The 27,582-nt window shown below is 38.0% G+C and overlaps 2 long non-coding RNA genes and 1 pseudogene across 8 annotated transcripts in view; 1 reads left to right on the top strand and 2 right to left on the bottom strand.

Annotated features, from left to right (window-relative positions):
- Positions 1-3,109, bottom strand: part of LOC149034675 (uncharacterized) — a 181,730-nt gene extending 178,621 nt beyond the window's left edge. The window contains exons 1-3 of one of the 7 annotated variants that reach the window (XR_016183072.1): positions 2,704-3,109; positions 2,511-2,616; positions 2,184-2,239 (exon numbers count right to left, since the gene is read on the bottom strand). This is a non-coding gene — a long non-coding RNA (uncharacterized LOC149034675). Of the gene's footprint in view, positions 1-2,183; positions 2,240-2,510 lie in introns of all 7 variants that reach the window. The other 6 variants (XR_016183075.1, XR_016183070.1, XR_016183073.1 and 3 more) reach the window with 6 other exon arrangements.
- Positions 1-27,582, bottom strand: part of LOC149034665 (uncharacterized) — a 262,282-nt gene that overhangs the window by 136,024 nt on the left and 98,676 nt on the right. The gene's annotated exons all lie outside the window — the stretch shown is intronic.
- Positions 22,822-23,690, top strand: LOC149034674 (uncharacterized; annotated as a pseudogene).

Here is a 27,582-nt window from a genome sequence, read left to right as displayed (position 1 = left end):
TAGCCTCTCTGGGCTGATTGGAGTTTTCCTGCTCAAGTCAACTGTTACTTCCATAAAAACTGAATAATGTACATAAGGACCCAGGCAGGAAGCGAAGAAACTTTCCTTGGAAACCTTGGAAATAAGACAATAATGTTTTTAATTACTCAGATCAATACTAAAAAATTTAATTGTTTGTTGAAAACAATGATATGTAATGATATGTAATGTTATATAATGTTATAATTATAATGTTAAATGTTACATAATGTTGGAAATATCAAGGTCAACAGTAATTTTTTGAACATAAAAATTTAATAAATTGACACCTGTGGAGTATGTAGCATCACTTATGAATGAGACAAGAATGTGCTTTTAAATTTCCATCATACCTAAATAATGTCTGTGTACAATTTGAGCTCAAATGTAGTATTTTTAACTTATAAACCTACTCCTGGTAAGTGGCCCTGGCAACCTATCTTTACATGTAACTGCCAATAAAATAACCCTCCATTTTTATAAAGATCTGAGTAAGCTTTTAAGGCCTTCCTATCATTTTTTTAAAGCATGACCTCATCAACTTTTTCTTTTAGCTCCACTGATAAAAAACATTTAGGGAAAGTCATATAATCGACAAGCACAACTAGTGCTTAAATACTCAGTTGGCAATTGACTGAGACACCATTAGCACCACAACAAAAAAAGTAAGAACCCTCAACTGGCTGAAACTTGCATCATTTAGTTTCATACTATTCTTCCCGCATTTCCTGATACATTAACCTCTATTTAGTGGACACCTCTTTAACACAGAACCAGGGAAGGTTCTCCAAGGGGTTACCTTTGACACTTTTATAACTATAAAAGTAATAGCTTTCAATGCAGTTTAAAGTGATTTAATATTTTAAATACAGTTAACTTCTCCACTTATTACACAACAACTGTGCAAAGCATGTCAACAGTAAATAACAAACATGGAGAGTTACAAATTACTTTCAGTACTTTAGAGAGCAAGCAGCGTGTTCCTTACCATTATTTTTCTGTGTTTTATTTCCATTTACAGACTCAAGTGACTGTAACGAAAAAACAAATTCAAACAGTTTTACCTCACTTCTTAAAGCAAGAAATCACAAGACTAAACAACAAGTGTAGAAACCTAGACATACCTAGGCTAGAACCCTAATTCAAAAATTTAAAAAAAAATGTACCACTGTCTTTGGCACCATCCTGTTCCTCCCTTATTTTCTTTTTTTTTTTACTTTTCTTTTCTATTAATTTGCAAACACATACCATGCTTCTTCTCAATGGGAAGAGTTTCCATAAAAACCCAAATAACCAGAAAGAGTATTGGCAAGATAGATAACCAAATGAGTAGTGGTATCGAATTAGAGCTTGTAGCAATTTCCCAACTTGACTATTACACCCCATTCTTTTTCCCCAGGTCTATGTGAACTAGATTTTGAGCACAGAATGCAATACCTCACCAAACATCCACTAGGATGACTCACTTAAAAGTATACATGATTATCATCTCTTGCCAAGATTGCACACTTCACCTCAATGTTTTTACACATATGGGGGCTTTGGTAAGATTGTGGAAAGGAGGGACAATGTTTGAGCAGCTGAGAGGAACCAAAATGATAGTGTGGTAGCCATTTATTCCCACTTGGAAGACAAAGTCTGGGGAACCTTTCCCTGGAAATTTAAAACTTTGGATGTCCAAAAGGGTCTAATTTTTTAGAAAAAAGTATATCTGCTACAAGGGAGAGTATTGACAGTGAGTTAATGAATAGAGTAGCTTTTACATAAAAAAACTATATAAACATTATACATAGTAATGTTGTCTTGTAGATGATGTCTGTGTGGTCTTGTTTGATTTTTACCTTTGCCTTGCTCAAAAATATGAAATTGTGTCCTGAACAACATTACATTTTGGGGCACAGTGCTGTGATTTCTGACACAGTATATTTAAAGCCATTACTGATGGTAAAGGAATTAATTGGTACACAATGATGAATGTAGAGCACAGCAATCAATGTGAACCATCATACCAAAAAACATGGTGACTGGTTCATTCACCCAGAACTCTTTCAGCAAGAAAATCCTGGAACCACTCAAAAAATCAAGCAGAAAAGGTCTGAAAAATTTAAACTTTGCATACATAATGTTGTTGTTTCGTGAAATATTGCTTTCTACGTGTGCCTTACCCTAAGAATAAAGGTAAAATGTACAGGCGCCATATTTGTCTGTAAGTGGATTGAATCTATTGGGTAAACACCAGAAAAAATAACAATATTGATACAAATAGGCTGAGGGTTTAGTATTGGTATGCTGTGATTTAGTTTTATCCTTAATTTAATTCTTTTACTTTCAATAGAAGCCAAATTGATAGTGACATATCATCTCACCATAACTTAGGCTAGGAGCTAAATTTTATCTTTCTTTACACAAAATACATTTTTCATTCATATCATTTACAAAACCTGAGGAAACTGATTTTTACACCAAGGACAAAAATTAAGCACAAAACATACCTTTTTATAACTAGTGCATCATTTGCCAAGGAAATGTTTACAATAGAGCTTACCACCTCATCGGCAATTTTGTTTACTTTACTTTGCTGCTGGTTCTCATCCACGCCTGTATGAATGATATTAAGAGTGAAAAGATTGGTATTTTCTTCACAGAGATAGTTGCAGAGAGTGTCTTCATTGATATATGTATTACCAAACACTCGTTAACGGAAGATACAACGACGCTACGTTGCAGTTATGTCCTCACACCTAATAACCAATAGAATGCGGTTTTATTTCTTCCAATCAAAGTGCGTTGCGATCGTGTCTTCTGCGTGTCACTTCCCAACTAGGGGAGGGTTGCAATGTAAATTGTAAGAGGATCGAGTTTGAACAATTTCATGGGCTATCCTTGTTTCATGGGCTATCCTTGATGCCTTTAAGGACGCTTTGGATTGGTGAAAGAGTAAGATTCTGGTAGCGTTTTTAAGTGCGAGTTGTTAGCGAAGCTGGAAAGCTTAGAAATACGAGAATTTGGCATTGCTTCGTGGCTTTTCTCATTGGTTTGGAGTGCGCTGGTGATCGAAGTTGTGCTTTCCTGTTAGAGCTAGTACAGTAAGGTAAGGATTTTTCGTTGCATTTTATGCCAGTATTTTTGTTAAATTTAAATATTACAACCATTCTTCAAAGATCGCGTGCAAGTTTTGGGTAAAATACTTGTGGATTTCATGTGGCTGCACGATAAAGCTTACGAGTAACTTCTGACCTAGATTCATTGAATCCTTCTGTGTCGAGGGCTGATTTTTTTATTTTTTTGGGGACATGCAAAACTAGATGTTACATAATTCAAAAACAGGACAGATCACGGTGTTTCAATGACCAAAAACTTGTGATTTTCTACCGGCCTCATAATAATTTGTATTAATTAAGTTACATGTAGCAATCTTAAAGTGTCCACACTGGTGGCTAACATGGATACAGTGGAAGACATGTACTCGTTGTAAATGTATGGGACTACACAAAAATTCAACTTGGATGTATGATCGATGTCAAACATCACATATCCTGGAAAGTTAACTTACAAACTGCTTACACGTACGATGAAGATCTGGTCTCTTTTATAAAGGATAGGGTGTTGTCTCCCAATGATCTTAGAAGATTTTGATGAGGACACTTTACGAGGTGAGCTAGGTTCAACTTTGGCTTCAATCGCTGTTAAAACATTTTCTATTTCACCAGTTTCAAGAATGTAAGCAGATGTGGAGAATGATATTAATACACTGCATGATCACTTTAAAAGATGTTTGACCAGTCATGACTCTCTTCTATGATTACAATATGTTGTTCATTGACTGAGAGGATCTATGACATATTTGCTATTTTTGTTGTGTTTTGTGGAATTGAATGAATCAAACTAGTACAACACAACAAGGTTTAATCAAACATAGCAGTTCACATTCAACGACAGGTGCACATGGCATGCATGCGCATAATAGTAACAAAACCACAGACCATCATGTGCAACATAGCAATTTTCTTTTCTCAAAGTTCAAAACAAGTACACAAAGTTATAATAAGTAAAGAGTTTATTTGATCATCATTAATAACATACATTTTGTAAGTTTGCATCATAAGTACCATCATCATCATCATCATCATCACCATCTTTCCATTATATTACGCAACATTAAATTGAAAGTTTCAACTTCCCCCAAGCAACCAATTTCCAGTAGAGTGCAAGTGTTATATCATTGAATATGGAGGTGTTTAACCCTTGACACCCTAACATCAGTATCCATATTCTCCATACTATTCTTTGTGTGTTTCTTTTGGTACTGAAAAAGAGAATTCATTTGAAGATCAATGCTTCTTAGGTTGGTGATCATTTCCTTTATTCTCATGAGCTTAGTGAATGATTCAGCAGTATTACTGTAAGGAGAAGTGAGATGCTGGTCACTCTTAGGGTTTAAAGAGTTAAGGTAGATAGTGAACTTTCACTAACAAATGGCTCAGAAGAAAAAAGTCTACAAGGTCTAGGTTTTAAAGCTTGGTCAATTAGTTGAAAGTCAGTCTGCTAATTATTTTGCTTTTTGCCTAAAAATTGTGTGGGGCATTTAAACACATCATTAATTTTGCCTGTGGAATAGGAATTTTAGGAAACCTATCTCCAAAAGTTTAAATGCCAAAGGGTTTGCTTCTAATTGAGTGTTGCTTAATTCTCATCATTGTTATTACCTCTGTTGTCACCCAAATTATTAACATCATTATAAATATTAATCTCATCTTCTTTATCATTATTCTTATGATTTATATAATAACTGTTAGTTATATAATAACTGTTGAGGGGGGGGGGAGGGGGGGACTGCACACATCCTCCAAGCTTTTCAGGGGATGGGTTAAGTCAGGCAGGTGCAAAAGTGGCAGCTGACGTTAAAGGAAAAATCTGCAGATTTTAAATCTCCAGATCTTGGCAGCTCTGCTTATGCACTAATTAACTACAACCACAGCTAATTATTAACTACAACCACAGACTTTGACACAAATTATTTTTTATTTTTTCTTTGCAGCCACAGCTGATGTTTATAGGAATGAGGGTAATGAGGCCTTCAAGAAAGGAGATTTCATCAATGCTATTCATTTTTACACCAAAGGAATTAAAATGAACTGCAACGAGAAAGAACTGAAGGCCAAACTGTACAACAACAGGGCAATTGCACATTTTAAACTTGGTAAGATGATGAGAGCTTTAATATGCATTTTTTTTCTATTTTGAAGCTATTGAGTTGTCAGTAGTAGTTTTCTGAAAAAGGTGATAATTTTGAATGCATGCCCGGAAAAATTTACATCTTATCTTGGCCTCTCAAATATACAAAGAAGTAACCTCTTACCCCAGATATCCACGAGCATCACACGTTTTTCCCAAAATTATAGTAATGTTAGTTGGTTTGCAACATGTATGGTTAATCAGAGATATTTATTTCAATAACAGGAAATCACCAGGATTCACTAAGGGATGCAGAAGCAGCCATTGAGTTAAATCCAACTTTCCTTAAGGCAATTGTGAGAGGTTAGATATGTTAGCTGTGCTATAATAATAGTAATAAAAAAAGAACTCAACTCTCTAAAGTTAAATGAGGTTAAATGGAGTTCAATCTTGTCTCAATTGACTTTAATTAAGAGGTCGAGACCACCCTGATGTACATTTGAATCCAGCTCGTGACTGCTACGCTATTACTTCCATTAATCATGATGAGAATATTATTTTGAACGGGATGAAGAACTCAATGCGGAATGCAAAGCAAAATTTCAGCATGAATATTTTAGTTCCTTAAGTTCAATGAGTCACAGGTGTCAGATATGTTAAGAGCGTGTCCACGAGAGCACCAGAGAGTCGTGCTACATGCCATCTCACCGATTTCAATGAAACTTTACCAGTTTAAATGGTCTACCCCAAAACTCAAAAAGACAAACTGGTTTCTGTTTTGTTTTTTTTCTGGGGGGAGATAGACAACCCCCCTTTTTTTTCTTAGTTTTCACCAAGAAAATCGCTTCAAATAGGTAAAATATATGAAGGTCATGCTACGATGGTATTTAACCAATTACTTTGAGGATTTGCACACATATTTTTACATCCTTAGTTAATGTCTGCTGCGAGCATCAGTCAGTTTCATTGACGGCTTGTCAATCAATGGAGGCAAATATACGACTGTTTTTTAGACTTTTCGATTCATCCAAACATTTGACAACTTTGAGGTCAAATATCTCCCGTTGACAGAAAGCTACAACACTAATCTTAATTACCCTTTATAACCCATCATTTCATAGCATTGTTAAAGAAAGGTAAAAAATTTGAAAAACTTTCGAGATTTGTTGTAGGAATGGAAAATTTCACGTTTAGAGAGATGCATGTAGACGAAAAATCAATGGCAAAATCGTGGCGTTTCTTTCTTCAGTCGTTTATTATTTTGAAGATTTGCTAAAATCAGCAGATATGGCTTTTGTAGGGCACAAAACATTCATTAGTCTATAATTTTATTGTTTAGCATCATCATTGCTCATTTTAGGAGATTTTAAAGTCACATGCTGCGTGTTGGTTGATATTACTACATGTTCCAGTGTACTACAACTTCCGCTTTTACAGACGAGAAATTCTGCGCTCTCGCTCGAGAGCAAATATCAATAGTTCTATCGGACTAAAAACTGTGCTTCTATCTCGAAAATAAAATTCAAATAGTGTTGTCGTTGTCACTTACCGCCATCGAACATTTCCATGCAGAACTCCGCTAAGCTAACATCTGTTGTGTGACCCGAAGACTCTCCGTAGGAATTATTCAAGCGCGTTGTTCATGCTGTCTGCTAAGTAACAATTTCAGAATAATCTGCAGATCTCTATGATTATTTGCCTGCTTCGATTGTAAAATATCTGCATATTTTTTTCAAGCATTCTATATTACTACATATAAATTCACATCTCTTTAGATCGAGTGTTGCCGGGTTTAATTGCGTGACTTGTAAAATTTTAAAATAAGAATGAGCCAGCAGTAATTTGACGAGTAGGCTTCCTGCACATCTCCCTTGATGAAATCCCAAGACATAGCCAGTTGTTTTCGTGAGCAAAGACAATAAATATGAAAGAAAAGTGAGCTGCAAATGTCTTTTTTCCTTTTTTTAGCTTAATAGCAGCTGTACCCTCTCCTGCAGTCTTCGTCTAAATTTTGCAAGGTCCCTCCTTATCTTCTGCCTTGTTCGGTCAGTTTCAAATTCTGAAGCTAGATCATTGGCATCGGCCCCTCCGTCCTCATTCATATTTACAGATGTGGACCTCATCAATAAACCAATTTTTGTTACAGCAGATAAGCCGCTGAAGTATCAAGCGATTTGCCGCTGTATCAACAAGTCAGTCAGACAACATTTCTGGCTGGTGTCGTCTCTTAAACTCGATATTTGGGAAATCACATTAGAGGCGGTTGCCTTACTACTTTCCTCCCTCGTAGTGAGACCCTGAGGTGCTTCAAACTGTGCCAGTTGGTCTGCGCTATAAACTTGTCGCAGTTCTTAAGTCAGAGGGAGGATCGCCCACCTCTATCTATGTGAGCGCCTCTACAGTACCTGTGTATCCCTAGCAATCATATGATATAAAGTTCATCTCAGTCACAAATCACCAGTTAGGAAAACTAATGTACAGATAAGCGCTCTTCTTGCCCTTCTTCCTTATTCATTGCCGACTCTAAGATAGCAGCTACAGTACGCGTTCTATTTAGGTTTACAGTTACTTTGATTTCTTCTGCCATCTGCAGATTCATCTCTCTCTCTGGAGTTGCCTTCTGCGGGTAGAAGGCTACAAGCGAATTTCTCAGGCGTAATTGCCTTTGATTTCTCAATTGATGTTGTCGCAAGCACAGTTTTTGGGAGTCACGAGACAAAAAAACTTATCAGGACCTAGTTTCATGTTCTAATGGAAATAAATAGCAAATAAAAACACATTTTCTTGTAAAATAAAGTCACAAATGACGGGGGTTCTCCGAAACAAATAGTGATAGAAAAGGATTTCAGTTCTGGTCAATATTGACTTTTCATGGCCTACTTCCAAATCTGAGGGAACGCGCTGAGGGAATAAAAAAACATAAATGTGTGATAATGCAAGCAAGAGAATGAAAATCCAAATGAAGAAAAAGGAGAAAACATAGGAAGCCGTGTTGCAGCGTGCAGATATCTTTTGAGCCAGACCTACAAACCTAAGCCCGACACCACCCAGAGAAACTCGAAAGAGTCCTGTATATGAACTAGCTCGCACGTGCACGCAGGAAAGGCCAAGACAATCAGCGAAAATAATAGCAAATGCAAATGATATTTGAAGTCAAAAAACAGGAAAATAAGATAAGAGAAGGATTACGAACTTTCTAGAAGTGTCTTCTTGAAAAAAAAAAAAAGATGAACAATTTTTACTTCTCATGAAAGGTCACGCAGTAACCCTACAAATACCATTTCTATACGTGGAATTTCTTGATGGTGGAAAGTGGAAAAAACATTTTCCAGTCTTATTTTCTGGAAACATGGCTAAGTTAATGAATTTATGGGGCTATTGATATTTCCTATCAAATAAGGGGGGCAGAGTTTCCCGTCATTCGCGGTATGGAAAAGCCGAAGTTGTTACACTCGGGAACTTGTACGTCAACAAGCAGGCGACATGTGACTTTAAAATCTCCTCTCCTGTTACAGTTTCCTTATTGTAAACTGTGCGATGATAATGATAGACGATCAAAGTAAAGGCTAATGAATGTTTTGTTCTGTACAAGAGCCCTATGTCCTGATTTTAGCAAATCTTCAAAGTAATAAACGACTGAAGAAAGAAACGCTACGATTTTCCCATTGATTTTTCGTCTACATACATCTCTCTAAACGTGAAATTTTCCATTCCTACAAAAAATCCCGAAAGTTTTCCCATTTTTTACCTTTCTTGATCAATCATCTTGTATAAAGAGCTAAAAAATGTAGGTTTATTTTGTCAAGTGACCGCCTAGAGCAAGAATTGCGTGACAGGTGTAGTTGAGAGAAACTTGTCACAGTCGCAGATTTTAAAAGACATCCAAGACAAAAATACGGTAGTGCCCAAAGATTTCTTTGATGATTTTCAGAGATGAAATGATGCGTTATAAAGGGTAATTAAGATTAGTGTTGTAGCTTTCTGGCAACGGGAGATATTTGACCTCAAAGTTGTCAAATATTTGGATGAATCGAAAAGTCTAAAAACACAGTCGTATATTTGCCTCTGTTGATTGACAAGCCGTTGATCAAACTGACTGATACTCGCGGCGCCTAATTACTAAGGATGTAAAAATATATGTGCAAATCCTCAAGTAATCAGTTAAATACCATCGCAGTGAGAGCTTCATATATTTTACCTATTTGAAGCGATTTCATTAGTGAAAACCAAGAAAAACCAGGGGGTGGTCTATCTCCCCACGGAAAAAACCAAAACAGAAACCAGTCTGTTTTTTTTTAGTTTTGGGGTAGAGCCCTTAAACTGACAAAGTTTCATTGAAATCGGTGAGATGGCATGTAGCACGACGGCCCGGTGCTCTCGTGGACACGCTCTTAAGTCACTATCTAGCTGTTTAAGAAAGAAGGATCAGGACTTACCTAACTCTTAGTGTTTTTGTGGCAGTTGTTGATCCCAATTTAAGTGTTCTTAGAAGTTTCAGTTGTCTGTAAAGCTAAATAAATCTAACTGAAACCTAATAGGGCCTGTTTATTCTTTTCCGTTTAGTTTCTTTGTTTTGTTTTGTCTTTTTTTTTTCTTCTGGTCTGTAATGATTTCAATGGTTTCAGGTTCTTTTCTCAGAATTGAGCTACAGTAATAGTATGCTTCTTTGTGTTGTTGCCTACAGGATCCACTGCTTGTGTTGAATTGAAGAGATTTGAAGAAGCAATCAGTTGGTGTGATAAGGGACTAGCTGTATCCTTTGAAGGAATCTTTCATTTTTAACCGTGGGTATAATGGAAATAGTTTCCATAATTTGATGTTTCAAGGGAGAAAATACAAAGAAGGGTATTAATTATGATGGGAAGTTGTCAGCTCACATACTTTAAGTGTGTGTTATTAAGAAACGTAGGAAAAGTTATTACCTCATGACTTATTAAAGATATTACTCCTTTTAGCCAATTTGACTTAGTTATACTATCCATGCAAATAACTGCTACATTAGTTTAGATAACCCTTTAATTCACAGACCAAGTTTGTAATTATCCTTACTGTTAACCGTACGATTTTTGTAATGTTAGTTCAAAGAATTCAGCATTGGATCAACTAATTATTCCCAAATTGATATTTTTTTTACTCTCAACACTCATCTGATTGATATTGTATTGCTATTGTAAGGAGAAATTCTCTCTTGGTCACTCATGGGAGTTAAAGGGTTAAAAGACTAATATTCATCCAGTTTATACATGGTACGTGGGTAGATGATCTCTCTAAAACAAGCCAGAACAAAAAGCTCGGTAATGTTTAGATATCTTATGCAGATTTTCTTGCCTTCGACCTTTTTCCACTACTCAGAGACTCGGAAACTTTCGTCCTGCTTTCCTATGGACAAATAAAAAAGACACGTATTGGTGTTGACACGTATTGGTGTTGTAGACTCATTTCTTCCGCTGCTGTAAAACATTCGTCTGATGTTAAAGGTATATTAATTAAAAAAATTGAGCAAGTGCTGCTCAGTTTTTGGAAACTAGGGATTAAATTTAGATATTTCGCGTTAAATTTTTAGGCTGCACACTGAAAAAAGATTTTTTGAAATGTAAATTTACTTCATAACTGACTTTAAGACTGAATGTTGATAAAACATCTATCTTTCATGCAAGCCCTCCTAATGGGCCATTTTATGGTTGTGTACTTAGTTGCCAAGCCTTTGATTTGGAGTAAGGCTGAAGATGACCTTGTTGTGATAGAGACCAGTATCTAGAAACGATAATAACAAAGTAGTTTGCTTTAAATAGCAGCAATGTTTTTATCATAACAAGGTCACCCTTAGCCACACTCCTGTTCAAATGCTTGAGAACCAAGCACGCAAATGTTAAAATGGACTATCATAAATGAATATGATCAGAAAAATAATATTTCTTTGTTTTTTTTCCACATTTTTAACCCTTAACATAAAAAAGATTGACAAAAACAATAGGATCTTGTTGTCATTAAGACTTCAGTCTGTCAGTGAAGTGGGAGATAAGTCCATGGAGGAAAAAGATCGTATTAGTCATGACCACGGTAGTGCAAGTTCAGGTGATGTCAAGAAAGTCATAGATCTCTATAAACGGGGAGAAGAAGCCATAGAGTACCTCAACCTATATCTTAAAGACAAGCATGGGGAGGGTAACGCTTATGGCAATCTTGGCAATGCTTATCACCGTCTGGGTGATTTGAAAAAAGCCATAGAGTACCAAAACCTACATCTTAAAATAGCTAAGGAAGTAGGAGACAAGCATGGGGAGGGTCGTGGTTATGGCAATCTTGGCATTGCTTATCACCGTCTGGGTGATTTCAAAAAAGCCATAGAGTACCACAACCTACATCTTAAAATAGCTAAAGAAGTAGGAGACAAGCATGGGGAGGGTCGTGCTTATGGCAATCTTGGCATTGCTTATGACGGTCTGGGTGATTTCAAAAAAGCCGTAGAGTATCACAACCTAGATCTTAAAATAGCCAAAGAAGTAGGAGACAAGCAAGGGGAGGGTCGTGGTTATGGCAATCTTGGCAATGCTTATTTTAGTCTGGGTGATTTGAAAAAAGCCATAGAGTACCAGAACCTACATCTTAAAATAGCGAAAGAAGTAGGAGACAAGCATGGGGAGGGTAGTGCTTATGGCAATCTTGGCAATGCTTATGACAGTCTGGGTGATTTCAAAAAAGCCATAGAGTACTACAACCTACATCTTAAAATAGCTAAAAAAGTAGGAGACAAGCATGGGGAGGGTAGTGCTTATGGCAATCTTGGCAGTGCTTATGACAGTCTGGGTGATTTGAAAAAAGCCATAGAGTACCACAACCTATGTCATAAAATAGCTAAAGAAGTAGGAGACAAGCAAGGGGAGGGTCGTGGTTATGGCAATCTTGGCATTGCTTATCACCGTCTGGGTGATTTGGAAAAAGCCATAGAGTACCACAACCTAAATCTTAAAATAGCTAAAGAAGTAGGAAACAAGCATGGGGAGGGTTGTGGTTATGGCAATCTTGGCATTGCTTATTACAGTCTGGGTGATTTCAAAAAAGCCATAGAGTACCACAACCTAAATCTTAAAATAGCTAAAGAAGTAGGAAACAAGCATGGGGAGGGTAGGGCTTATGGCAATCTTGGCAATGCTTATGACAGTCTGGGTGATTTCAAAAAAGCCATAGAGTACCACAACCTAAATCTTAAAATAGCTAAAGAAGTAGGAGAAAAATCCTTGGAGGCAAAGGCCTACTGGTCATTAGGATGCGTTTTTGAGTTGCAAGGTGGACTGCAACAACAACAACATACTTTATTGACTTTCCCCAAGGGGGCTTTTCAAAGACAATGTTATAAAAATAATCCTATTACAATTAAAAATCCTATTTACAATTAAAGATGTTTTAAAATCTGAATGTTCTGAAAGAAAAATGAAAGCATACAAATATATAAAATTACAACTCTGTGAGTAATTTGGTCCTTAAACGTTTTTTAAAAACCTTAACGGAGTTGCACAGTTTTAAGGAATTATCCAAAGAGTTCCATAAGTTTACAGTTCTATAGAAAAATGTTCTCTGACCGCTAGCTCTTCTAAAGAATGGAATTTGCAAAAGCTGCGAATTTCTGGTGCTACGTCGACTAACCTCGGCTCGCTTTATGAATTTTGATGAGAGGTAATCTGGAGCCTGACCAGTCATGCATCTGAAGGCCGTAGTAGCGTTCCGGTAGTAAAGCTGGCTTTGAACTGTAAGCCAATTTAGTTCCTTGCGAATTGGTGTAACGTGGTCAAATTTACGCGCACCGCTAACAATGCGGCATGCGAAGTTCTGCACCGCTTGTAACTTGTCAACATTACATTTTGAGGTATTTGACCAAACATTGGAACAATAAAATAACCTGCTGAAAACTAAGGAATTAATAATCATCAAAAGTGTACGTTTGTCGAAAACATGCTTGACACGGTTTATTTGGCCGAGGCGGGACATGCACGAGGAAGCGGTCTTAATTATGTGTTCATCGTAAGTTAAATTAGAATCTAAAATCACACCAAGGTCTTTGGCGGTGTCTGCGGGGACGATGTCCTCACCCATAATGGAAAGGGAGCGAAATTGCAATTTTGCACGCATCTGCCTGCTGCCAAATATCATCAGCTTGGTTTTGCCAGGGTTAAGTAACAATTGGTTGTTGGAACACCATTCTCCTATTTTAAACAAGTCGTCTTCCAAATCAGCAATTGCATCCAGGTTGTCTTTAAGTTCGAAGGAAGTGATGAGTTTCGTATCATCTACATAACTCTGAGTGCTGCATTTCTGTGGGATCGATGGAAGATCGTTCGTATATATGCTAAATAGTAGTGGGCCTAAGATACTTCCTTGAGGGACGCCGTTGGTCACGGACAAAGGCTCAGATAGCGTTGAATGGATTCGTACTACTTGTGTCCTGTTGCTTAGGTAACTACGAAACCATCGGAGAGCGTCTCTGGAAATTCCGACGTCTTGCAATTTTAAAATTAACGTGTCGTGATTGACGCTATCGAAAGCTTTGCTCATATCTAATAGAACAACTGCCGTTAACTTCTTTTTGTCAATCGCGTTAAGAATTGTGTCAGTTGTTTCAATCACAGACGTTTCACACGAATGCCATCTCTTGTTACCGCTTTGGCTCTTTGATAGGGTGTCATTCGATTGCAGATACGAGGTGAGCTGATTATGTACTACCCTTTCGCAAACCTTTGACAAGACTGGTGTAAGTGAGATGGGTCTATTATTGTTTGCCTGTTCCTGGTCGCCCTCTTTTGGGATTGGTGTAACCACAGCTGTCTTCCATTTTGATGGAAAAACACAGTTTTGAAAGGATGCATTAACGATAGACGTTATTGGGTGAACAATTGGATTAAGACAATCCTTGATGACACGAATCGGGATTTTGTCTATCCCTGGGGCTTTGTTTGAAGGCATCGCTGCTATTATACGTTCTATTTGTTTATAATCAATGGTACTCAGTGTGAACTGGTCAGAGAGAGCGTATTGTCTCGGTACAAAATAATTCTGATTTAGTGTTAGGTTGCATTCATTAGCCAGGGACGTAATTTTGTCAACAGTGCTCTGACCAACAGATACGAAAAACTGATTAAATTCGTCTGCAACAGCTTTGTCGCTCTTACTGTATGTTCGCTGAGATGTAGATTTGCAGGGGATGCACTGGCGAATTGCTTTCCAGATATTATTGGTGTTATTTGGATTCCTCTGGATTTGTTTGGCCACAAATTCCTGTTCAGCAATTCTGATTTCCCTCTACTTCCTGTCTGAAATATCTGTAGGCAGTCCAAGATAGCGGATCATTTGTTTTCTTTGCTTTCTTACGCCAATCGTCCCTGGTCTTCATCAATCCCCGGATGTTGTCTGTTACGCATGGATTTGGTTTACAGCGTGCTTTGAAGGTTTTAACTGGGGCATGGCGGTCGAGTATCTCAGTAAATAGTGAATCAAGTGCATAAAGTTTGTCCTCTGCCAAAAGCCGTTGAACATTACAAAGCTAGCATAAACTTATTCAATTCCTTGAGAGTACTTCTAAAATCTAAAGACGAGTGGAAAGTTAACTTTCGAAATCAGTATCAAATGGCGTATACGGGTTTGTGGAGAGTTCTCGTAGAACAAGGTAATATAGATGAAGCCTTATTTGTTGCTGAGAAAGGACGAGCTCAAGCTCTGTCCGACCTTATGGAATCCAGTTTTTGTGGTGAAGCAAGTCAGCACAAGGCAGGTGATGAAGATTTAGCAGTCACTGCTAAGTCTACATCGATTTGGATGAAACGTTTTTCAAAAGTTTTAAAAAGCGTCCCATCAAACACCGTCTTTCAGGCAGTGGACGAAGCTGACGTCCATCTTTGGGTTGTGTCCGAAGGAAAACAAGTTCAGTTAAGACAAAGTAAACTCAAAGGTTTTGTTTCAGAGAATAGTGGATCTAGCCAGTCCTTTGAGTCGTTCATGCTCGGTGTCTATACACAACTTGGTGTTCGTTCTAATGTGAGATGCGAGAATCGATCTTTAGATGCTTTGAGGGAGGGCCGTTCAAAAGAAGATGAGAAAACCAAAGAAGCCAACCCTCAACCTCACATCCAACAAGACGGATGCTTGAGCACTTTGTATGATATCGTTATGAAGCCGGTGGCTGACTTGATTGAAGGGGATGAGCTACTCATTATTCCTGATGGACCCCTGTGGATCGCTCCTTATGCTGCATTGAAGGATGGTAATTCTAAATACCTGTGTGAATCGTTCACAATCCGAGTCGCTCCATCGTTAGCAAGTCTTGGACTCATTGCCGATTGCCCAGATGATTATCACAAAACCAGTGGTGCGTTACTTGTAGGAGATCCGTGGGTATCCGAGGTTACTAACAGCGAGGGAGAGAAAGTCCTCGAGCAGCTTCCGTGTGCTAAAGAAGAAGTAGAAATGATCGGAAAAATTCTGAATATCACGCCAATCACTGGCAGACAGGCCACCAAACGTGAGGTGTTGAAAAGACTCAGTTCCGTTTCCTTAGTTCACTTTGCGGCACACGGATGTATGGAAACTGGCGGAATTGCTCTTACACCTGACCCACACCGAATATCTACTGTGCCGACGGAGGAGGATTACATTTTAACAACTGGAGATGTGCTGAATGCTCAACTTCGGGCCAAACTTGTTGTGCTTATAGTTGCTGCCACAGCGGCCAGGGCGAGATCAAGGCTGAAGGTGTGGTTGGCATTGCGCGCGCTTTTATGGGGGCTGGTGCTCGGTCTGTTGTGGTGTCCCTGTGGGCGATTAAAGACTCTTGAGTTCATGAAATACTTTTACCAACAACTTGCAGGAGGTAAACGAGCAAGCGAGTCACTGAACCTGGCCATGAAAAGCCTCAGAGAATCAGACAAGTTCTGCGACATCAAACACTGGGCGCCCTTTTTGCTGATTGGAGATGACGTCACTCTTGACTTCTTGGCAAAGGAAAGAGAAAATTTAAATATGAAATCACATAAATGAAAACTTTTTATTTCATCTCAAAATGAATGACGCAGGAACTTGGAAGGTTTAAATGCTTCTCTATTTTGGCGCTTTTTGGCTATTTTTCATTACTTTTCACTTTTTTGTTAAATGGAACTTGAGATGTGTGACTTTACTTTGATGAAGAAATAAAACAGACTATTTCAGTATATTTTGTTCAATGGAATTGCTATTTTTTTACCTTTACATAGATGCTTGCGAAGAGAACAAGATGCAACAAGGCTTCTGTTGCTAATGCCTGAAGTTGTTGAAGGCGACTACGAGGTTTTCGTTTCGCCAAAATGACACTCAGATCTATTCCTTTATTGTAATCAGTTATGTGTAAAATAATTTAAAGGTTTTTTCTTGTACACAACCAGGAGCTTGTCCACCGCGTTTTAATTACGTTGATACTCTAAGCTTTTGATAAGCAAAGAAACAGTTTGTCATTTGCAAAAGGGGGCGAAATTTTAATTTAAAAAATGTGATTTGCAAAATTCGCAGCCATATGTGAATTGATCTTAATGGTTTTTCTACGTCATAAATTACTTTGATTAAGTAACGAGACAACGAACTACGAACAACGAACTACGAGACAACGAACTACGAACAACAACATACATACAGAAACAACAATATACAGAAAACCGACGCATACCGACAGACTTCTTGACGAATCATCCTACAACCCGACTTCCCACAAAGCTACGACTATCAAGACATTGACAAGACGAGCGCAACTTGTTTGCAACACACCGGACAGTTTATCTGACGAAAACAAGTACCTTGACCGTGTTTTTGACAAAAACAACTACAACACTGACTTCATTAGACGAAACACTCACAGGGTGACCGACACTACAGAAACTAACAGGGACTCCACATCTATCACGACTACAGCTACTATACCCTACATCAAAGGCACTTCTGAGGCTATCGCACGGATCCTACAACCTTACAACATTCGCGTAGCTCACAGGCCTATAATTACTTTACGACATTTGCTGACCAACGTTAAAGACAAAGACGAACCCAACAACAGACAGGGAGCGATTTATAAGATCGAATGCTCCGACTGCCAGGCCTCCTACATTGGTGAGACTGGTAGAAACCTTAACACGCGACTAACTGAACACGAACGATCTACTAGAAATGGCGATGTAAACAATCACATTTCTGAACACCACCGACAAACTAATCACAGAATCGACTGGGACTCTGCTAAATGCTTAACCTACAGTACAAACTACTTTCAACGACTGACTCTGGAAAGCTGGTTCACTAACTTAGAACAAACGCCTCTCAACAGATGTCAACAATTACCAGCACCTTACAAACGACTCATTAACGACGTGAACAAACCGACCAACAGACCGACAAACAACAGACGGATCGAAACCGACCAATGACTGTTAACAAACTCTACATGAGTCTTCCAGCCAATCACATCACGGCTAAACAGACCAATCACGTTTAACAGACCAGACTTTATAACATCATCGACTGACAACTATTCCTTACTTGACTCTGAAGATGACTATCGCACAGATAGTCGAAACGTCAGTCACCAACAACAGTTCTTCTCAGAACTACACTCACCCGGACGATCACACTACACAAACTATAAATTACTTTGTTGCAATTTGCAATTATCTTTGCAAAAAAAATTGATTATCATTTTCAACTTTTTTTCAATTCATTTTAATGCAATCTAATTCCATCAGTGCCAAGATTGCCATTCTAAGCTTAATTTGAAGAAGTAATCATTAGAGATGATGTTGTTGAATTTACTGACCATATGTTAGAGACATTAGACCTACTCTCAGGGGTGTGGCCAGCCTCTAGTCCCGTGGGCCCGGCCAACAATTGTTTTCCGCCCACTTGACTTTTCTGATATGACTCTTACAAATGTTGAAACAAAAATTGAAATTTCCCAGGAAAAAGGCCTACAAGTCAAAGAGCTGGCTACAACGGCCTGCTTTCAATCAAACGAGTTTGATGAATTCTAGTCCGTTTTATCAAACACTCATCTGTTTGTTTTAAAAAACCACGACAGACAAATTGTCCATGTAATCTAAACAAGGAAATAGCGAAGCAGAGTTTACTTTGACTGAAGTTTCCATAGCTGTGACTTTTAATGTAGGTGACATGGAATTTGTTGTTTCTAGTAGGAAAATGTTTACGCTAATAAATTAGGGAAACAGTTGAAGTAAGCCATGTAGTCCTCGATGGGAATTATTCTGGTGAAAATGTTTATGAATAAATGTAAATGTAGTCCGCAGTAAAAAGGTTGACGGCTTCAGGATAAAACTTGCATTTTTTTAAAAATTTCCAGTTCAAATTTTTTTCATGGCTTTAAATTTACCTTAGTATAATTTGAAGATGTCGGATGATATCTTTCTTAGGTTTAAGAATTTATACTTAGGTATTCCGAGCACGCTTTGTGATTAGAACCCGTTATGTGGTCAAAAGTTTAAGGTATAATGTATCACGGCTGTTTTAAAAGAAATTTTTGTAAAATCAATCTTAATTTTTGGCAGGTTTTCATAACTACCATTGGTATATGCTGGTATAAATTGTAATAGTTAACCTCGCACACGGTTGAATATGATGTAACGTAGGATTTTAACAACAAGCTGGGACAGTTTTAACTAAATATGCTTTTTATAATGTCAGTGTATTTCGTGTGAATTGTTTTGATGCTATTTGTATTTAAAGTTGAAGTTATTTGTCCATTTACCTTAGTTTTTATTCATTAACTCATTAACTCCCAAGTTCTGAAGAAAAATTCTCCCAACTGATAAGAAAGTGTTTCTTTGTTGCTTCATTCTGAAAATTCGATGAAACATAACGTTTCTAGTGAAAAATAATCCGCTAGTTTAGATTTTCTCTAATTCTTATTGACACCATGTTTGTCGGTGCATTAATTTTGTGAGGAGAATTTAAGTTATGATCAGTCTTGGGAATAAATGGGTTCATTTTAGTGTCTCCGTTTAGCGCGTACTTTACTTAATGCCTTGAACAATTTATTGCAGTTTGTATTGTACTTTTTTTTACTTTTTTGTGTAAGAGAAATAGAGAGTGTATAAAATACAAAACTGCGTTGATTTTCATTGTCTGTCTCCATATTCTAGGGATTCACGTGAGATGTAGAGAGAACAGATCCTATGGGGACTTCAATGCTTATTTTGACCCGTCAATTTGATAATCTTTGCAGCTGACAGTGTACTGACATTCCATGTTTCAAGCCCCCACCCACTTAACAAACGCTCGCCACCTCTTCGATTGTGTCTCTTTCACTGTCTACCGTTCTCCATATTGTCACACGATTTTGAATGCCGACGGACGTGTTCATACTGTTACCTGTGTGCGCCCTTTTTACCTTTATCCTCACACAAGTTTTTACACCTTTTCACTTTTGCGCATCTCTTTTTTCTCCTTCCTTTTGTTCCTTCCCTTTTTTTCATCGTACTTTTCCTTTATTCCCATTTTTAAGCGCACTTCTTTCATCGCCCTCAACTTTATTCTTCTACGCGCTTCATTAGACGCGACTATCTCCTTGTCTGTTTCAGTTTTCATTCGTCTCAATCCTCGCGCAACGTCAGGTCTCTTACAACTCATATACCTCCTTACTCCCCCAGAGTAGTTGTTATTATGCTTATTTTGTTCACTTTAGGATAGTGTCCTCTTAGCATCATTTCTGGTAAAATCTCAGTTTTCCTTTCGACTCATTCCCAGTCCACAGGTTCTCTCACTTTCAACTCTCACTTGCCAGTGTTTGCTCTCCTCAGTCCTCTCATCACAGTAGCAGCTATAAAACGAAAGAGCTCCCTCCAAGTCTTTGCGACATAATCGATGCATTTTGTTGGAAACGAGTCCTTCAATGTCCAAATTAAGGCTTTTTCTATCATCTGATTGGGAATGGATCAAACTCTCGCCCAGGGTCCACCTACATCGCGAGTCCAAGATGGCAGCAGGCCAATCCATAGACTTCTCAGAGTCGATAGCCGCCATCTTGGATGTAGACGCAGAGAGGACCTTGAAAAAGAGTTTTGACTAAACAATAATTAAGAAAGGTTAAGTTATTGTAATGCTTCCTAAGAGGTAGTCGATAACAGCCCGAGAGATTCATTATGAGCAAACACGTTCCGTCGGTTATTCGACTCCATGTCTCCTTACGTTGTAGAATAAACTCCTCGAATACGGACGTCTATATGCCCTTGTCCCCCTCCCTTAAATAGCAATATACATCCCTCTACTGCAACTTTTATCATAATACAGCACAATAAAACATTATGCCCCTGAGTAGCACTGTAAATCTGTAAAATGCAGTAACTGTGTAGCGCATCACAACAATATGAACCCCTAAATAGAACTGTGCTTCCCTCTACTGAATTTTATATCACCATACAGCTCTCTATAAACTATTGCTCCAATTTGGTGCGAAGATAAGGATATTTGTCCGCGGACATTATCTATTCCAAGATGCCAAAACTGTGAGCTTCGAGGGACAGACAATGTCCAAGGACAGATATCCGAACATATTTTCGTGCAAAATAGAGGCTATTGTGATTTTTATCCTTCAACTATTTTGCAACGCTCGTGAAAAAATCTTTATGAACAGCTCAGTGAATTGAATTAAAGTTTAAACGAAGACTTATCGAGGTGGACGTAAGGTTTACAAATTGGGGAATATCGCTTGCGTGATATTCTCGGATATCACCCAGTATTAGCTGTGGGATATTTAGTTACTTGCTGCGTTTACACCAATTGCTCGCGGGCAAAAATATTTGATGGATCATAAAAAGCAACATGTACCCCTAGATAGCACTTTACTTCGCTCTTCCGCAATTTACATCACAATACATCGCTATAAAACAACATATATCCTATACTTCTCTCTTCTGCAATTTACATCACTATACAGCGCTATACATCAATAGGTACCCCTAGATAGCATTATACTTCCCTCTTCTGCGCACTACATCACGATACAGCGCTATACAACAATATCTACCCCTAGATAGCATTATACTTCTCGGTACTGCAGTTTACATCACAATACGGCTCTATACAACAATATGTACCCCTAAGTAACCTTGATCGGCATAACAGAAGACATACATCGAAACTTTCCAGCCTCTCGGGCCATGCTTTGTGTCTTTCTCCAAGGTTCATTGAATACTCGATGAAAACCTTTGCGTCGTTTAAAGAAAACACCGCATTTTCCAGCGCAGTCATGACTCATCTGACGTGAAGACACAGAGATGACGAGTTAATTGAGGCTTTAAGTTTCAATCTCTTAAAGGCGGGAAATATTTCTGAAACAAAATCATTCACGAACATCTCTATTAACTCTGAATAATGTAAATTCGATTTGACTGTTAAACCTTAAATGAAGATTTGTAGACACCAGCTGAATAGATTTATGAATTTGCTTAACGGCGAATGAACGCATTGAAATCAAAATTGATTTTCTTTTAGCTCAGCTCACTGAACTACAAGTCTGCTGTCAGATGTTTAACGTGGACGCTATTTTAGTCCCTTAACTTCCTCATTTTTCAATATCTGCGTCAGCTACTGAAATTAGATTCATGAAACAGGAACGCATTTTCTAACAAAAATCTTGGCTATAACTGGTGTCTGCCACAAAAGTACAACGGACGACTACTGGTACCGGTCATTCTGATTTTTCGGTCATTGCTAACGTAGTACTTGTGGTCATAAGCATCATCCTAGCCAGACCCTTGCAAAAGTTTCACCAAAACTGCAGAGATCTGAAGATTTTCGCTTAAAAAAACAACATTGGAGTTATATCAAGGTAAGAAAAAAAATAATTTTTGATTTTATTATGAAGCCTTTTGAATTTACTGAAACACACTTGCAAGTGCAATGACAGCTGAATGTTCCTAATAAAGACGAAATAACCTTGGCTTTGCTCTCTAAAATAATGACTTAATATAGAAAGCAATCATATGATTTGAGTGATCAGTTCTGTAATGTTTACCCTGAAACGGCATTTAAAAAATTTAAAACCACTTCTAGCTTCCGCACAGAACTCACGTTGTGCTTCTTGTGTTGTTTCGCTGCTCGTCAGTCTTCGTCCTTAAAAATGATAAGTTTGTTTGAGACATTAAGAATAGTTTTTTTTTTACCAAAATAACTGGGCAGCTATGACTGCCCTATTGACCGGACCAGGTAGGAATTCGGATTAGCTGATCTTTTTTTATTTTTTTCTAAGTTTAACACAGAGAACTCTTAGACAATAAACTTTCAGCACCTTTACTTTCTCAAAGTTCAGAGTCCTCTTAGTTCATAACTTTTACATCCAGTACGATGGTGTTGTAGTCTTCGCGGCTTACTGTTATGAAAAATTCCTAAACTACACAGCATTGAACTATTGTTGTTTAGTGCTTCTTAACAATTGTGTGCTGAATATAATACGCGCCCATCAAAACAACATTTCCATTTACTATGAAGCGAGACTTACGACGCACATCTAAAAAGTTCTGCTTTGATTCTTTTTTATCGCTCAGTATTGATCAAAGGATCAACAGTTTTTAAAGAGATTTCAGTGTATTGTGTTTCAACAACGAAGTGATTGAACGAATATTTATGGAAGATTTTATGATGACAACCTGTGTGGACATATACGAGCATGCATCACTCCTGCACCGCTCAAGCTATTACCTGTCTATTCCAAAAGAAGACAGGCAAAACAAAAGATCCGTCAAACTGTGGGCTGTAGGCTTTGCCTTGCTGTTACTATGGAATGTTGGTGGCCCATGTGTGTACTTGATTCGCAGTGTAAATTGTTTCAAAGACATCGTCTATCGTCTACGTCATCCACCGTCTATTTTTGTGAGAAAGGCGCAGTGTTTCCATATTCCGAAGAACTGGTGATAACATGGCTTGCTACACTCTCTGTTTTCACAGTTATCATCATCTTGGCACTGCAGAAAGTTCCAGATTTTCTTGGATACAAAGCCATCCTACATCAGCTGAAATTTCTTCCCTCCTATTGGACTCTGATGATTCTTTTGTTTGTATCCTTGACCAGATACGTCAAGCTCGCTATATCTGCCAAATCCATCAATTCCTGGATGATATTGATGGGTTTGGCTTTTAATTATATTCTAAGAACTATATTTGTTGGCTACTTGAATTATACACAGTTGAATTTTCTAAAGCGTCAACATCCCAATTATATCTTTGTGTTGTCAAAGCTTTCCGTGCTGGTGTTATTTGCCATCTCTCTGATGAACTTGCTCGCCACCATTTTGGAACTTACTGCAGTTCATAAGGTACATCGGTCTATGGGAGCACAACACTCGGAGTATTTTGAAATGATAAATGATCTTCTGCGTGACTTTGGTACAACCACTTTCAGATTCAAAATGACGAGTTTCTTTTGGCAGAAACTTTTCATTGATGATAAAAATATTCTCTCTAACCAAGCACCTTTGCAGTGATAACATGGATGATAGAGCAGTAAATCAGAGGGTGTATAGATTGGTGAGAGTGACGGCCTCTTATCCCATTTGGCGCAATTTTCGATTGATTGTCGAAAGTAATCCGAGATTTGCTTCATCACGCTCTATGATTAGTCCAGAAAACTCTCGCTCCCCTCAGAACTGATCAGATGCAACGCTAAACCCAATCGCGACTTGTACCCTCGCGTGTTTCCACGACTTTTGCAGTTTTGCTTGGTTTTACTTTGAATTCGTATCGGTTCTTTGAGATGATTTCCTCTCCTCTGATTTGCCGATGTATTAACTTTGGCTTTGGTTTAAAGACACTCAATCGAAATGAACTATTAGGAATTCTATTACTTTCTCGCTATGCGAACGACAGAGAAAATGGCTCTAACGAATTGTAAATAGCCTGTTCCACATCTCTCGGGTTAAAAAAGCAAATGGCATAATATTCGTGTTTTCGTGTCTCAAGCGAAATTGCTAGTTACTTCTTAGATGTTTCTCTTAACATATAAACGGGTGTAAATCCTAATATACCAATTTCATTTCATTTTAATTACTGAGACTTATTATATTTTTATTTGCTTGCTCTTTTTGTTACGTACGCGTTCAAACACAACTAATTCAGTGTTTAAACCAAAGAAAGGTGAGTTTGATTCAAAGGTTTTGCGCATCCTCAATGCACATATTTATTGTGCAAAATCGTTGCAACGAACGGCTTTCAACTTGAAGAGCGTCTAACTCCAAGTGGCACCATGAGTGTTCGTGTCAATCACGAGAATCTCGGGCGTGAGTCATCGATTCCATCGCGCGAAAATTGGAATGGTTTTAATCTTATCTAAAATTTCTTTGCTAATGGAGAGTCTAAATTTCCATCTGTCTGTTCTAAGCGGTGAAAGATTAGTCTTCAAACGCGCAGCGAAATAATTTCTGCCTGAGTGCAACACCAAATCAACAGTAGATTACTTTAGTGAATATTTTATAATAGTGGTGTCTACGTTAGTGCGTGACAGTCTGTCACTCCATTAAGCAAGAAACAATAAAGTTCCGCAAAGACACTTGTGAAAAACAAAAGTAAATGCGAGTTGAAAAGAGTTTCGTAAAATAAATACCTGCTTTAGAATGTCTGTTTTTAAGGAGTGCGTGACTCGATATCGGCATCTAGCGAGACCACGTGAGAATTTGGAAGAATGGAGATGCTTCGTGACAAAAGTCACGCATTAAGACCTTAATGCTGCTTTTTTCTGTTTTTAACCCCATTGGTCGAGAGCATATATATTTAATGTAATTCAGGCTAAGTTGAGTTGATGGCTACTGCTACCTGTTATAGTCATCTTTTTTATATGATAACGTTAAGACAGAAATTTAGTAGCAAACATTTCTTCACATCTTTAGTGGCCATGGAGAGGATTTCAACTGAAGTTCCAATTGTGGACGTTGAAACAGCTGACAAAGAAATTACTCAGGATGTTAATGAAGACTACTTACGAGGTTCGCTTTAAGCTTCAATTACTTTACTACAAGAACATGCACTGTGTATTCCGGCTGTATGTAGATCGTAGCAGAGGCACAGCTGCATGTATGACCACCCCGTGGGGTGTGCTTCCTAGTTATAGGTCACGATCACGACCGAACTGACTATTGACTATAACATTTTGAACAGAGTTAATTACAATAATGGGGTCGCACATTTTCGAAATTTTGGGGGTAAGACAAGTCTGAGAAAGTAGGGATTAAATGACGGAAAGTTCGCAGTTAGAAGGTCGTTACCAGCGCGTATTACCAAAAGTGACTAAGATGGGGGTCGATAATTAGCCACAGAATAGACTATAATGGGGTAGGGGTTCTGAAAGGCCAACGGCAGATGCCCCACAAAAATTGACTCAAGCAACCTCTCAATTTATCTTTTATTTTTTCTTCTACAGGTGGTTTTACCATCATGACAGCCTGCCCCGAAATAGATCATCCACAGATACGGAAATCAGCCAAAATAATACTAATCTGGCCAAGACAACGAAATTCCTTTATCCAGTGGTCTTCAGTTTGTTGTTGCTATGGCAACTAGTTAGGGCACTTCCGAACATGATTCGTGATGTTGCTTGCATCAGGGTCCAATCCACCGCATATCAGTGCAATAAAATGCCGCCTTCCCTTTTTCAGAACAGCTAACAAAAGTGTGGCTGGCTTCGCTGTGTGTTTTCACCGCTGTCTCAGCTGTTGCTTTTCGGAATGTTCCACAGTTCCCCGGTTACAAGGCAATTCTATATCAGCTCATGTTTGTTCCTTCATTCGTGACTTTGGTTCTTCTTCTCACCCTCGCCTTGTGTTAATACATCAACTTATTCATTTCTATCAAGTCTTCTTCATCTTGGGTCATAATTTTTTTCCTTGATACTAAGTTATATTCTCAAAAGTTTAGCTCTAGGATTTCTAATTTACATCTATGGGCGGCCGTCACCGCCAAAAATACAAAAATATAATTGGTAGGTAATCAGTAACAGATATAGTCTAATTGTCTTTTTGAGAACACTCGATCTTATCTTAAGAGATTTATTTAAAATACAAATCACAAGTCGCCTTTGGTGAAATGAAATATTAAAAAAAAAAATGTTTCATACAATTAAGGAGCTGTGTAGCCAACCTTGTTGAACTGATTCAGTGTCGAAATGACAAACGGTTCAGCTAACTGTACTTTGGTTCATTAACTTGACACAAACGGTTCAGGGAAGTGTGAAATGGCTTAAGTTATCGGCAAATGGTTAATCGTAAGCTGCAATGGTACAGTATCGAATCAATCTACTCACCGTAAAGTGAAATGGTTTAGCGTGACCACAAATGGTTTAGCGTGACCCCAAATGGTTTAGCGTGACCCCAAATGGTTTAGCGTGACGACAAATGGTTTAGTACAAACCGAAATGGTTTAGTGTTACAGCAGTTGGTTTACGCAATAACCACCAAAAATCTAAAAGGGAAGTAGACAAGTCAAGCGCTTGAAATGAAACAGTCTATGTGGGGTCTAATGTCACAACCTACGTCATTCAGATCGAATTTGGCGCGAAATTCGCCAGAAAGAGGTATTCGCTACGCCGTCCACTCGACGTTTAACACAGGAACAAATTATTTCTGTAGCCTCGTCTACTAGACTCAGAGAGCCTCACTCCGGTAATAACCTTTTTCACATTTTTCTATTTTAGCTTGCTAGCGAATAAATTTATACCCTCATCATCTTACCGCAATATCAGTAAGTAAATGATATTTCGGATGAAACTGTTTTTATCGAGCTGCAGAACGTTCAGTAGCTCAATAATCATTTACTGAAAATGAAAGTAAGCTTTCACAATGATGTATTTTCCTATCGTTTCAAGCCATATGCTTTTTTTAACTCCAATTTTTATAGTTTGTTAAAACTAAGTTAAGCCGCAACTATTAGAGACTTAATCTTGAGGTTGTAAAATTTCTGATAGTTGCGGCTTAACCATGTTGGGAGTTCAAATCGCTCTTAGCTAGTTCTAAATTGTCCTTTTGTTCTTTTCAGTTTCTGTAAGTGAAAACTGCTGTACTTTAAATGGAGAATTGTTACCTTGGTCATGGTAAGAATTCCCCATTTTTTTACCTCGATATAAAATAAGAATCTGAAACAAGAGGAATAACAAAAATACAGATAAAATGCATCATTTTACACGACAGCACATTTACCGTCTAGACAGTAAGAACTGTAGCCAGGAAACGTGATAAAGCGATTCATTGTTTTAAGACGACGAAACTACAACTAAAGGGCGCCTAAAAACTATATAGTTTTTATAGTTTTGAGGCGCATTTTAGATTCTTATCCTATTCAATTTCAAGCTTGACTTTTCCATTTCCCTTTTGTATTTTTGGCGGTTACGGC

The sequence above is a fragment of the Pocillopora damicornis genome, chromosome 14 (assembly GCF_964200805.1).
Source record: "Pocillopora damicornis chromosome 14, jaPocDami1.2, whole genome shotgun sequence".
Taxonomy (NCBI): Eukaryota; Metazoa; Cnidaria; class Anthozoa; order Scleractinia; family Pocilloporidae; genus Pocillopora; species Pocillopora damicornis.
The sequence above is the reverse complement of the archived record's forward strand: the minus strand, read 5'-3'. Positions and strand labels throughout refer to the sequence as shown.